This window comes from Hyla sarda, chromosome 4 (assembly GCF_029499605.1).
Source record: "Hyla sarda isolate aHylSar1 chromosome 4, aHylSar1.hap1, whole genome shotgun sequence".
NCBI classification, from domain to species: Eukaryota; Metazoa; Chordata; class Amphibia; order Anura; family Hylidae; genus Hyla; species Hyla sarda.
Genome location: NC_079192.1, coordinates 22,218,588 through 22,232,290, shown reverse-complemented (window position 1 = coordinate 22,232,290; position 13,703 = coordinate 22,218,588). Strand labels below are relative to the sequence as shown.

General features: G+C 40.2%; 4 non-coding genes across 4 annotated transcripts; 2 read left to right on the top strand and 2 right to left on the bottom strand.

The window, feature by feature from the left end:
* Positions 1-2,520: 2,520 nt before the first annotated feature.
* TRNAS-GCU (transfer RNA serine (anticodon GCU)) lies at positions 2,521-2,602 on the bottom strand. Its single transcript has one exon. It is a non-coding gene; the product is annotated as a tRNA-Ser (tRNA).
* A 310-nt stretch (positions 2,603-2,912) lies between these two features.
* Positions 2,913-3,047, top strand: LOC130268153 (U8 small nucleolar RNA). The gene has a single exon (XR_008843511.1). It is a non-coding gene; the product is annotated as a U8 small nucleolar RNA (small nucleolar RNA).
* Positions 3,048-6,684: 3,637 nt separating this feature from the next.
* On the bottom strand, positions 6,685-6,756 carry TRNAW-CCA (transfer RNA tryptophan (anticodon CCA)). Its single transcript has one exon. It is a non-coding gene; the product is annotated as a tRNA-Trp (tRNA).
* Positions 6,757-13,256: 6,500 nt separating this feature from the next.
* On the top strand, positions 13,257-13,391 carry LOC130268152 (U8 small nucleolar RNA). Its single transcript, XR_008843510.1, has one exon. It is a non-coding gene; the product is annotated as a U8 small nucleolar RNA (small nucleolar RNA).
* Positions 13,392-13,703: the final 312 nt, after the last annotated feature.

Below are 13,703 nucleotides of genomic sequence, written 5' to 3'. Positions count from 1 at the left end.
AGCCGAGTCTGCGACAGGAAATGTCGAGATACCAAGACGCAAATACAGTAGACAAGGCAGAATTTCAGGAATCACAGGGAACACAATGCTAGTTACTGGTGACAAACTCTGTCATAGGCAAGGCCTGAATATGAAAGGCTTCTTTAAATACACCTGTGAATCTGCAGGAGAACTCTGATATGCAGCAACTGATCACACCCAGAAGCACAGATGTGTAGCAATAAAAAAAATGAAAATAAACAAAAACTCTCAGGGATGTTTAACCCCTCAGGTTTTTCCGTTTTTTCAGTTTTTCAGTGTTTTTTAAGAGGGGCAACTGGACCCTTAACCTGGGAGTACAGATGGACCATCAATATTCTCATCTGTATCCTCGTCCTCAATGTCACACCATTCATTGGTGTCCTCACAATCATCCACCAAAATCCCATTACTCTCTTCTGACTCCAAGTCCATCTGAGCCCTCTCAAAACAGCATGTGATGAAGTGTGTGTCTTCTCCACAATAATAACACAAACCGTTTAGTTGACGAAATTTCTTGCGCTCTTCCAGGGTACGGATGGACCCTGTATGCATGGGTTCATCCTCAGGCACAGGTTGATTATTAGAGACCTAAGAGAAGTCAAGCAGGAAGGAGAGTTAGAAGAACACTCCCGTTTGCGTTCTCGCAGTTGTCTATCCAACGCACAGCTAACGTCATTGCTTGGTCAGGGGTATCAGGAGAGGGATAAGTTACTAACATATCCTTTAAAGTGTCAGATAACCCCAGTCTGAACAGACAAATTAAAGCTGGTGTGTTCCATTTGGAGGCCACACGCCACTTTCTGAATTCTGCACAGTATTCTTCCACTGGTCTGCATCCCTGTTTTAACGTGTGCAGCTGAGACTCTGCATACACAGCTCTATCAGGTTCTGCATACAAAAGTCCCAAACCAGTGACAGTGAATCCACAGAGGTGAAGTCAGGGGCATCGGGATCAAGGGAAAATACCCATTCCTGGGGACCCCCGTGCAGAAGGAACATAAAAATTTCCACTCTCTGGGCCTTAGTGCCAGAAAAGTAAGAACTCAGACGAAAGTATAACTTACAACTTTCACAGAAAGTTTTGAACGTTTTCCCGTTACCTGAAAAACGATCCGAGAGACTAACTTGCGGCTCCACGGGAGCTGAGACAGGAATAGATGACACCTGGGTACGGGCAGACTCTATCTCCTGGAATTCCTGAATTAGCTGTTCCTCAGAGCCTGAATTGCAGCCTCTGAGTCAAGGACTGGACTGAACCTGATTGAGACTACAAAGACTCATATTGCTGAAGTCTCTCAGCTAAGTCTTGGGCCAGCTGCCCATTTACTCCACCAGAGCAGACATAGCTTTCATGTTATAGGAGAAAAGCAATTGCAGGTATTTTGGGCCTTTAAAAAAGGCATGCTTGGGCAAGGAAAGAGTGCAGCCCTGAAATCACCCACAGCCTCTGTCCCTGCCTACTTTCGTACTCGCCCTAGGCAGCAGGTTGGTAACCACAGTGACGGCCCCTTCCTATATAAGTGATGTCCATAGCAGTCAACACAAAAAACTACAAAAAACACACAGATCAGGAAGAGTCAGAAGGCTCAAAAACTAACGGAAATAATACTAGCCAAAGATCATATAAATATTAGGAATCACAATGCTAGTTACTGGAGACAAACTATTTCACAGGCAAAAGCTGGATGTGAAAGGCTTCATTAAATTCACCTGTGAATCTGCAGTATGTTTAACCCTTGGGGTCCTTACAGACGACCTCCTGTCTGACAGTCGTACCTCTAATGCTTTAGAGAATAAAAGATTTGTGTTTGCCTTTAAAAACAGTCCAATGAATTACTGAGTTAGTTCTATTATGAACAAAAACTGGCATCTGTTAGAGAGTTATCCGGATCTAGCTGATGCAGCGTCTAAGAGACCTATTGTGAATTATCATAAGAACAAATCACTAGGAGAACTTTTAAACCATAAACGATTTAAACATAAGAAGCAACAGGTTAACTGGCTTACTAAAACTACCCCTATAGGCAATAAAGATGTGGCAGCTGTCTGCAATGTAAATTCAATAATTATAATATATAAAGAACTTATCACTTGTCACACCTCAGTATATTTTGGCCCAGCAAACACATGGGGAGATGGGGAAGTAGAGGGTCGTTAATCCTCTTCTTCATCAAAGTCCATACTGTCCAAGATGGAATAATCTCTAAAATGGCTGTGGTCAGCCTTCTTCAGTACTTGACGGACATGTCCTACCTGTTGTAAATGAGGTGATTCCTGGATGGCGCTTAAAACAGTTCACAAGGTGCCAGGATTCCTGGATGTTCTCCATGTCATGAAACCCAGGAAATAGTCAATAAAGCACCAAATGGTGCACACTTTTGTCCTTCATTGGGTCGCTTATGCTTCAATGCAGTGTGAAATGAGCCTAGCACTGTCAGTGGTCATCATAGTATTATCCCACACACAAGTCTGTGGCCTTAAAAATAAACAAAATTCTTCCGACGAGGATGGGATTCGAACCCACGCGTGCAGAGCACAATGGATTAGCAGTCCATCGCCTTAACCACTCGGCCACCTCGTCCTTATTTATGGTGGAAGGAGGTGACATAAAGTTAGCTGTTGGGTGCTATTTTGGTTATGGCCTCTTCAGGGTCAAAGGATGGCCCTCTTCAAAGTTGGGCATATAGGCACTGGGGGTATGTTTATTTGGATGAACAGTTATCTGATAAGCCAGTCAAATTTATCTTCTATACTAATTAGTCTGGACGCAGACCGCTAATAATCTGCCTTGTAAACCATTAATATAATATGTATACTAGTGTATGGCGGCTCTCCCTAAGCTAATTCAGATGAGACCTTGGTGTGGTTGCTGGTGCCAACTATACCCTCTATTGTCAGTGAGGTTAATCCTTACCTGTTTCTCCATATGGAGAACTAGACATGATGAATGGAGGAGACTGAGTTTGTGATTACATCAATCTCCCACACTGCCTTGACTGACAACTCAGGGTTTGTGACATTCTTACACTTAATCTGCTGACAATATTGAAGTTGTTAACCCCTTAAGGACCAAGGATGTACCAATACATCCTGAGTCCTTTCCCTTTTTATAAAACATGACGTGGCCCTGTGTCATAGCGGGTTGGGCCTGGCCTCTAACAATGGCCGGGACTTGTGGCTAATAGTGCGTGGCAGTGATTGCGGTGCCACGCTCTATTAACCCTTTAGACGCGGCGTTTAAAGCTGAATGCTGCGTCTATAGTGAAAGTGAAACCGTGCCGGTTAGCTCAGGGAGCTTTTCGGGATCGCCGTGGCATCCCGAGTAGCTGCAGGACACAAGGAGGGTCTCCTACCTGCCTCCTAGTGTCCAATCGCCGAATGACTGCTCAGTGCCTGAGATCCAGGCATGAGCAGTCAAGCGGCAGAATCATCGATCACTAGTTTCCTATGAGGAACCAGTGATCAATGTAAAAGATCAGTGTGTGCAGTGTTATAGGTCCCTATGGGAGCTCTAACACAAAAACAAAGTGAATAAAGATCATTTAACACCTCCCCAATTAAAAGTTTGAATCAACCCGCTTTTCCCATTAAAAAAAAAAACTGTGTAAATAAAAATAAACATATGTGGTATTGCCGCGTGCGGAAATGTCGGAATTATAAAAATTTATCGTTAATTAAACCGCACGGTCAATGGCGTACGCGCCAAAAAATTCCAAAGTCCAAAATAGTGTATTTTTGGTCACTTTTTATATCATGAAAAAATGATCAACAAGTCCTGTCAATACAAAAAGGGTACCGCTAAAAACTTCAGATCACGGCGCATCTTCTGATCCCTATAAAAAAGTTATAGGGATCAGAAGATGACAATTTTAAATGTATACATTTTCCTGCATGTAGTTATGATTTTTTTCATAAGTACGACAATATCAAACCGATATAAGTAGAGTATCATTTTAATCATATGGACCTACAGAATAAAGATAATGTGTAATTTTTACCGAAAAATTTACTGCGTAGAAACAGAAGCCCCCAAAAGTTACAAAATGGCGGGTTTTTTTTCAATTTTGTTTCACAATGATTTTTTTTTCCCGTTTCTCTGTAGATTTTTGGGTAAAATGACTGATGTCACTGCAAAGTAGAATTGGTGGCGCAAAAAATAAGCCATAATATGGATTTTTAGGTGCAAAATTTAAAGGGTTATGAGTTTTTAAAGATAAGGAGGAAAAAGTGAAAGTGCAAAAACGGAAAACCCCCATGTCCTTAAAGGGTTAAAATATTAGAAAAACTCTTGATGCTTAGTGTTTGAGGCATATCATGAGGTATGAACCATCATCAGTAAAGTTTTCACCTTTGTCTTATGAAGCCCATTTAAACAATTAGAGTTTCAGTACCCCCCCCCACCCTTTTTTAAGAGGGGCAACTAGACCCTTAACCTGGGAGTACAGATGGACTATCAATATTCTCATCTGTATCCACCTTTTTCAAGTAAAAAAATCTAAACTTGAAATTGCCGCCTACAGAAATGTCTGGCGGGGGGGTGTTCCTGTTTGATGCCAAACTTGGTTTAGAATTTTCCAAGAATGTGTCCATAATCTACATGGAAAAGCTGTCCCATCTCCCATATCATAGGGGGAGATTTATACAGCTGTTCTCGTCATTTTTTTTGGCTGTAAAAAGGCACAAATTTTGTGATCTTCTAAAAATAGACGTTTTTAGAAAAACTGTCTGTGGGTTGCAGGGCTGTGCAGTTGCCTATGCAGTGGACAGTTTTTATTAACTGAGCCTTTGTTAAAAACACCGCAAATGTAGACCATGACCAACTTGGCTTAATAAAATGTCAGACCCCGGTGAAATTACTTTCAAGCATGGGGGAACCAGTTATTTAGTAAGGAGTCATCTGTTCTAATAGAGTAAGCAAAATCAAAGAAGAACTAAATTTGAGATATATTTAAACCTGTCCAGAGGAAATGTTGATGAGTTGCCCATAGCAACCAATCAGATTGCTTCTTTTATTTTTCAGAGGCCTTGTAAAAAATGATAGAAGCGATCTGATTGGCAGAAAAGAACCTGCAACATACAAAAAGTTAAAAAAATAAGAGGTAGAAACACTTTTTAACATTAAACACTTTCAAGTAGGGCGACCTGCTATGACAGCACCTTCTGTACGGAGCCCAGGCAACTCAGTCTGAGGGAAATCAAAAGGAAACTTCCAATTTGGCAGCTCACAGCTGTTTGTGAGGGGAATTTAAATTTGTGTCATATTTATTAAAGTCCTTGCGCCTTTTTAATAAATTCGGAGCACGACAGCAAAAAACAGCACAAACTAAAACCACACTTAAAAGGACTTTGATAAACCCCCCCCATAATGATGTCACCATGTCGATCTCCAATGCCAAGGATGTAGGCTGCCACGCAATAACCTGCCCAGGAGAGGGTGAACTCCTCCAAGGCATGCTGTAAAGATTCCCCAAGGTGTTTGTTTCTTAACCAGGTAAATATGGCTTCTTCATCAAATGCTGCCGTCATTGCTCCTCTGCCGCTGCTGAGACGTAATGCAACCATATGAAATCATCCTTAGGTCCAGGCCTTCTTCTTTCCACAAATGGCCCATCATCTTCATGATGGGAAGTCATCACCGCTCGTAAAGATTATCCCAAATTTGCTTCCACTGTGTACATCTGTGTTGTAAACCAACAGAAGGGGCTTTATTTTGGAATTCATAAAACGAAAGCACCCCACACACATGTCCTTCAGGTCGACTTTAGGGTCCAGGGGACAACACAGATAGGATAGATTGTCAGAATGCCTTTCCCGCCGCTTCTGTAGGGCCATTTTAAGTTCTTTGTTTCTGATGTATCTTGTGTAAATACATTTATTCAGGGCCATCATCCTGTTTACGACTTGGACAGATGTGTTGTAACACATTGATAGAGTCAGTAAGCCTCTAGGATTATGGAGAATTGTAGAATCACTGGGTCATTCATCTCTGACAATAAGAGCCAAAATAGCTGGTCTCCAATTCTGTGTCTCATTAAAGTGGTACTCCCCTGGAAAAAATTTTAAATTTTTTTTTTTTAAATCAACTGGTGCCAGAACTGGTGCCAGAAATTTACAGATTTGCAAATTACTTCTATTTAAAAATCTTAATCCTTCCATTACTTATCAGCTGCTGTATGTTCCAAAAGGAAGTTCTTTTCTTTCTGTCTGACCACAGTGCTCTCTGCTGACATCCTCTGTCCATTTTAGGAATTGTCCAGAGCAGGATAGGTTTGCTATGGGGATTTGCTTCTACTCTGGTCAGACTGAAAGAAAATTCAAAAAGAAAAGAAGTATTTTACAAATCTGTACAACTTTGTGGCACCAATTGATTTAAAAATAAATAAACTGTTTTCCACCGGAGTACCCCTTTAAGGGGTTTACTAAATCAGTATGTCTAAAATTGCCCTTTTCTGACCCCTATAACTTTTTTATGTTTCTATATACAGTGCTGTAATAGGGCTCATTCTTTGCAACGTGATCTGTTACTTTTATCAGTACTATTTTTGTTTTGATGGTACTTTTTAATTGCCTTTTGTTCATGTTGTACATTTTGTTCATTTATGCCTGAACATCAAGGAAGTAAATTTATGCCTGATGTTCTTAATAGATAAAAAAAATATTTACTGACCCCGACGTGATTTGAACATGCAACCTTCTGATCTGGAGTCAGACGCGCTACCGTTGCGCCACAAGGTCCTCTGGCTAGTCCACCTACAGTTGCAGCCATACCTCTTATTGTTTCATATCATATTTAAAGTATGCTGAGACTGTCCAGGCATACTGGGATTTGTAGTTGGGCAACATCTGGCCTTTCAGATGTTGCCGAACTCTAACTCCCAGCATGCCTGGGCAGTCTGGCCATGCTTTGAGTTGAAATTTTGCAACATCTGGAGGGCTACAGCTTGGACACCTCTGTCCATGTGGACTGTCCATTTGGAACTGTCCAGAGGAGGAGCAAATCCCCATAGCAAACATATCCTGCTCTGGACAGTTCCTGATATGGACAGAGGTGTCAGCAGAGAGCATTGTGGTCAGACAGCAAAGAAATTAAAAGAAAAAAAATGAACTTTCTGTGGAGCATACAGCAGCTGGAAGGATTAAAAAATGTTTTTCCAACATACATAAGGTATGATAATTGTGATATACTGGTTGTCTGGGAGGGTGAAGAAACAGTTTTTAATAACTTTGTTACTTACCTGAATACAAATAAGCAAATGAACATGACATTCACAACCCAATTTGGTAAGAAAAGTCTTAAATTTTTATATCTGGTGCTTTATGTGGAGGATGACCATTTGTTGACTAAAGGTTACAAGAAGAGCATTGCAAAAAACTCGTTACTGCATTATGGGAGTTGCAATCCTGTGCATATCAAAAATTCCTTTTAGTCAATTCCTTTATCTTAAAAGGAATAATAGCGACCCCATGACATACTTTGAGCAATCTGCAGATTTGTCATCTCGACTGAGAAGAAGAGGTTACCCTCCCCAAATTGTCCATGAAGCTTATCTAAAAATGAATGAGAAAAATAGAGACAATGTCACGTCAGCCCTGAACTCACCCACATCCTCTGTCCCTGCCTACTTACGTATCCGTCCTAGGCAGCGGGTCTGTAACCATGATGCCGGTCCCTTCCTACAAAAAACATAAACAAAAATAAACAAAAAACTCTCAGGGATGTTTAACCCCTAGGGTTTTAAAGTATCCTCCCCCCTTTTAAGAGGGGGCACTGGACCCTTAACAACCTGGGAGTACAGAGGTACCAACTGGGATACAGATGGACCATAAATGTCCTCAACTGTATCCTCTTCGTCAATGTCACACCATTTATTGGTGTTCTCACAATTATCCACCAAAATCTCATTACTTTCTTCTGACTCCAAGTCCATCTGAGCCCTCTCAAAACACTTATTACCCATGCCATCGCTACACACTGACTCAGCCAGAGGCTGCTGAAAAACTGGCATAAGAACACTCTTAGATGTTAATACAGTTTGAACAGAAGATGAACTCTACCAGTAGTAGTTTTCTGTGGGGCACAACATACCTGTGCGTCCAAGTGGCCAGCACAATTACCACTTGGCCGCAGACACTTGAAACAGGATGTGATGAAGTATGTGTCTTCTCCACAATAATAACACAAACCGCTTAGTTGACAAAATTTCTTGCGCTCCTCCGGGGTATGGATGGACCCTATCTGCATGGGTTCATCCTCAGGCACAGGTTGATTATTAGAGACAGGAGACGAGTCAAGCAGGAAAGGAGAGGTAGAAGAATACTCCCCTTTGCGTTCTCGCAGTTGTCTATCCAAAGCACGGCTAACGTCATTGCTTGTTCAAGGGTTTCAGGAGATAGATAAGTTACTAACATATCCTTTATAGTGTCAGATAACCCCAGTCTGAGCTGGCAAATTAAGGCTGGTGTGTTCCATTTTGGGGGCCACATACCACTTTCTGAATTCAAGGGTATCAGGAAATGGATAAGTTGCTAACATATCCTTTAAAGTGTCAGGTAACCCCAGTCTGAACCGACAAATTAAAGCTGGTGTGTTCCATTTGGAAGCCACATACCACTTTCTGAATTCTGCACAGTATTCTTCCACTGGTCTGTATCCTTGTTTTAATGTGCGCAGCTGAGAGGAGGGTTTAAAATTCAGTTAGATAACACAGGAAAAAAAATGGGAGGGTTTAAGATTCAGTTAGGTAACACAGAAAAATGGGAAGGTTTAAAATTCAGTTAGATAACATAGAAAAAAAAATGGGATGGTGTGGAAAACATGGAAAAGGTGTCACTGTTGTCTACCTCTATTATTGAGTAGACAAATAGTCAGATTTTGTGTGATAAATATAGAATATAAAGGTGTAATTTATCGGAACAAGGGTAATACTGTTGATGTACCATAATAAAATAGTGATAGTATAGAATAGTGATGGTAAAAAATAAAAGAATGGCATTTAGTAGTAGAAGAGTATAATTATAATATGTGTAATGCTGATTACTTACAGTGCTAAAAAGGATAAATATGTAAATATACACATAAGTATAAATAATGAGGTTTTAGTGAATCTTGCGGTGTGGTGACATGAATGTGTGAAAAAATAATAATTGAATATAAGGATTATGTGAGTGATAGTACATGGACTAGTGGTGATGTGTGATTGGAAGATGTATGGATGTATAAAACAAAGCTGGGATCACCGAACAGACATATGTTTGGTTGTCGGAGTATGACTGTAAATGTATGAGGAAAGATAAGCATAAAATATATTACGCTTAAAGTATGTTGTGCATATGCATTTAAAAACTAAAAAATGGTATATTGAGTAGGGCCTAGTTGAATAATACAACTGGGATCGCAGGACCAATGAATTTGCGAAGGATGAATGCGTGTCTTGAAGTTATGATTATGTGGTCTGTATAGCATTCATTGAATTGAAGTTTTTTATACATTGAAACACTATACAAAAAACTAATAATCTAAAATTTAATATTTTTAATATTTTAAAATTTTGTAATAATTTTTATAAAAAAATGTTTTAATAAAAAATTCCATAAAAAACATTCTAAAAATGTTTCCAGAAAATTCTATTTGGTAATGGATATGATGGACAAGGCTCTAATCTAAAAACCCAAATATTTCCAATTCATTATTGAGTCCCTTAGGTGCTATGGAGTGAAATATTTTCCTTGACTCTGCCCTAGACATTTTGCTTATGTAATTGCCTCCTCTCCAATCTGGTTGTATGGATTGTAGGGCTATATATCTAAGATTGTTGAGATTACCCTGATGAAATTGTTTAAAATGGGCAGATAATGGGAGTTTGTCATTTTGTTTTTTAATATTGTACCTGTGTTCCAGTATGCGTGTTTTTAAAGCACGAGATGTACGACCTATGTAATGCTTATGGCATGGGCATTCTATTAATTAAATGACCCCTTTGTTAGCACAATTCAGAAATTCTTTAATTTTATGTGTATATTGGTTAACTGTAGATTGAATTTCCATGGTCCTTTTGTCAAACTGGGTTGCTTTACAGTATGGGCATTGTCCACATCTGAAAAACCCTTTTAGATCTATTATAGTAGATGATGGTTTGGGATTGGAGTTGGAAATTCGGACAGTTGGTGCTACTTTAATGCCTAAATTGGGGGCTCTCGTATAAATGATGGGTGGTTTATCTGGAAGAAATGCATTATCTTGTGCTTTATCTAGTGCCTTATTTTCACAGAGAATGGGCCAATATTTTTTGATTATGCTCTCTATTCTATGATGTTGTGTATTAAACGGAATAATAAATTTCGTGAAATCTTCAGTTTTTGATGGAACAGAAGGTCTGGGACTGAAAAAAGTTGTTCTGTCTAACGTTCTTACTGTATCAAGGGATTTTTGCAGATCTGCCAGTGGGTATTGCTTAGTAACAAATTGGTTGGTGAGAGAGATGGCTTCAAGTTCGAATTGATCATTATGCGTACAGTTCCAATCACACATCGCCACTAGTTCATGTACTATCACTCACATAATCCTAATATTAAAAAAAAAAAATTCACACATTCATGTCACCACACCGCAAGATTCACTAAAACCACATTATTTATACTTATGTGTATATTTACATATTTATCCTTTTTAGCACTGTAAGTAATCAGCATTACACATATTATAATTATACCCTTCTACTACTAAATGCCATTCTTTTATTTTTTACCATCACTATTCTATACTATCACTATTTTATTACTGTACATCAACAGTATTACCCTTGTTCCGATAAATTACACCTTTATATTCTATATTTATCACACAAAATCTTACTACAGTGGTCCCTCAACATACGATGGTAATCCGTTCCAAATGAATCATCATATGTTAAGGGATCCGTGCAATGTAAAGAATAGGAAGTTGTACTCACCTGTCCCCGCCGCTCCGGACCGTCACCGCTGCCCTGGATGTTGCGTTCCATCGCTGTCGCCGCGTCCCCGCCGCTCCGGAACGTCTCTGCTCGCTCTCACGTCGCTGTCATCATGTCACTAGGCACACGCCGCTCCTATTGCATGACATGATGATGACGAAGGAGAGCACCGGCGATGGAGGGGATCCCGAGGACAGGTAGTAGACCATCACCGGAGCACACGGTGCACTGTAAACAGCTATCCAGCGGCAGCTGAAGCAGTCAGCCATTTATGCGATGGCCCGACATACAAAAGCATCGTATGTTGATACTGCCTTCAACATGCAATGGCCTCTGAGAGGCCATCGCATGTTGAAATTATCGTATGTCGGGGCCATCGTAGGTCGGGGGGTCACTGTATTTGGTTACTCAATAATAGAGGTAGACAACAGTGACACCTTTTCCATGTTTTCCACACCATCCCATTATTTTTTCTATGTTATCTAACTGAATCTTAAACCCTCCCATTTTTCTGTGTTACCTAACTGAATTTTAAACCCTCCCATTAAAGGAGGAGCTACGTATATATATACCTCACAGTACACACCTTGTAACACATCTTATAGCTGCCAAAAAAAAGTCCTATGGAGGACTTGAAACGCGTCCAGCTCCGCTACTATCGCCACATATATCCAGCCTCTATATTGGAATACAGCTATTGCGCTTATACGGCATCCGCCAAGCCCCAGGTACTTATGCGCATTGTCACGGCCACGAGGAACCACATACCCTCTGACTGCATCGGGAATTACCTGTACAGCCTCAAAAAAAATGGATCTTTCATTATTGCTGTAACTTCTGAGAAGGCTGAGTCTCTATCAGCATATGCCACACATAATAGGCCTGTGAATTTGAACATTCTCTCCAGGCATTTTACGCGATTTGGAGAAATTCAAGGCTCATTGAAGCGCTGCAGTCCCCATCATTGAACCCCACTATCACCGCTATCCATATGAGACGGCCGAGTCTCTAAGTGGTGATCTATCCTTCAGCTCTTCAGTACTTCAAGTATACCTAACATTGCTACTGTTTGCTCATAAACACTGCTAGTATACCAGACATTGCTACATTGTTACCAACGGATACCACTCATTCTACAAACAGCGCATTAAACAGTACAAATTTTGCACTTTACATATTCGTTTCTATTCAAAAGACACGTGCACCACTATTTCATTCTTACAGGCTGGAATATCCACAGACGTGTGGCTTTTATATTGTATTTTATTACATATTTTTATATTATAATGTATTCTATGCTATCTTTGTAATTTTATAATTTATTAAATTGTATTTTGTGTCCCCGCTGACCCACAAGGGTCCTGAGCGTCACGGAACACATTACATATTTGAAACAATTCATTAATAAATGTCTATCCAGTATTCAAGATCCGGAGCCTCAATTTTCCTTTTAACCACTTTACTTTCCGACACCGTGGGTATATGTGCCATTTGAGTTGCTCGGATCAAGGTAACTAGCAGATAGGAGCCTCTCCTATTTTCTATATATTGTAATTTACAAATCTGTTTAACTTTCTGGCACCAGTTGATTTATAAAAAATAAAAAATCAACCGGAGTACCCCTTTAAAACAGTTCACAAGGTGCCAGGCTTCTTGGAGTGCCTCCACGTCATGAACCCCAGGAAATAGTCCATGAAGTGCCATATGGTGCATACTTTTCTCCTTCATTGCCAATTATGTGTAGAGGAGCCTGTTATACACGGCTTCAATACAGTGTGAAATGAGCCTAGCACTGTACAGTCGGTGGTTTTATCATAGTGTTATCCCACACACAAGTCTGTGGCCTTAAAAATAAACAAAACTCTCTCAACAAGGCTGGGATTCAAACCCACGCACACAGAGCACAATGGATTAGCAATCAATCGCCTTAACCACGCCACCTTGTCCTTAACAGAACACTTATGTTGGTGTCAGGACTATTCCAATGACATAACGTTAGCTGTTGGGTGCCATTTTGGTTAGGGCTTATACAGGGTCAAAGGATGGCCCTCTTCAAAGTTGGGCATATAGGCACTGGGGGGTATGTTTATTTGGATGAACAGTTATCCGATAAATCAGTCAAATTTATCTTCTATACTAATACGTAGATGGAAGGTTGGGACACAGACCGCTAATAATCTGCCTTGTAAACCATTAGTATAATATGTATACTAGTGTATGGCGGCTCTCCCTAAGCTAGTTCGGATGAGCTCTTGGTGTGGTTGCCGGTGCTGATTATCCCCTCTATTGTCAGTGAGGTTAATCCTTACCTGTTCCTCCGTATGGAGAAACAGACATGATGAATGGAGGAGACTGAGTTTGTGATTACATCAATCTCCTGCACCGCCCTGATTGACAGCTAAGGGTGTGTGACATTCTGACACCTAATCTGCTGACAATATTGAAATTGTTAAAATACTAGAAAAACTCTTGGTGCTTTGTATACTTAGTTTTTGATGCATATGAAGGGGTATGAACCTTCATCAATAAAATGTTCATTGTCTTATAAGCAGATCCATGTGACTATTTCTCCACCTCTGTCTTATGAACCCCATTTAAACATTTAGGGTACATTCACACGTATGTAGATTTCAATGTAAACGAAATGACTGAGCACAGCTTTGAATCTGCAGTTACAAATCTTGCACAGGATCCTGTATGTGGGAATGTACCCTTAAAGAGACTATCCAGACT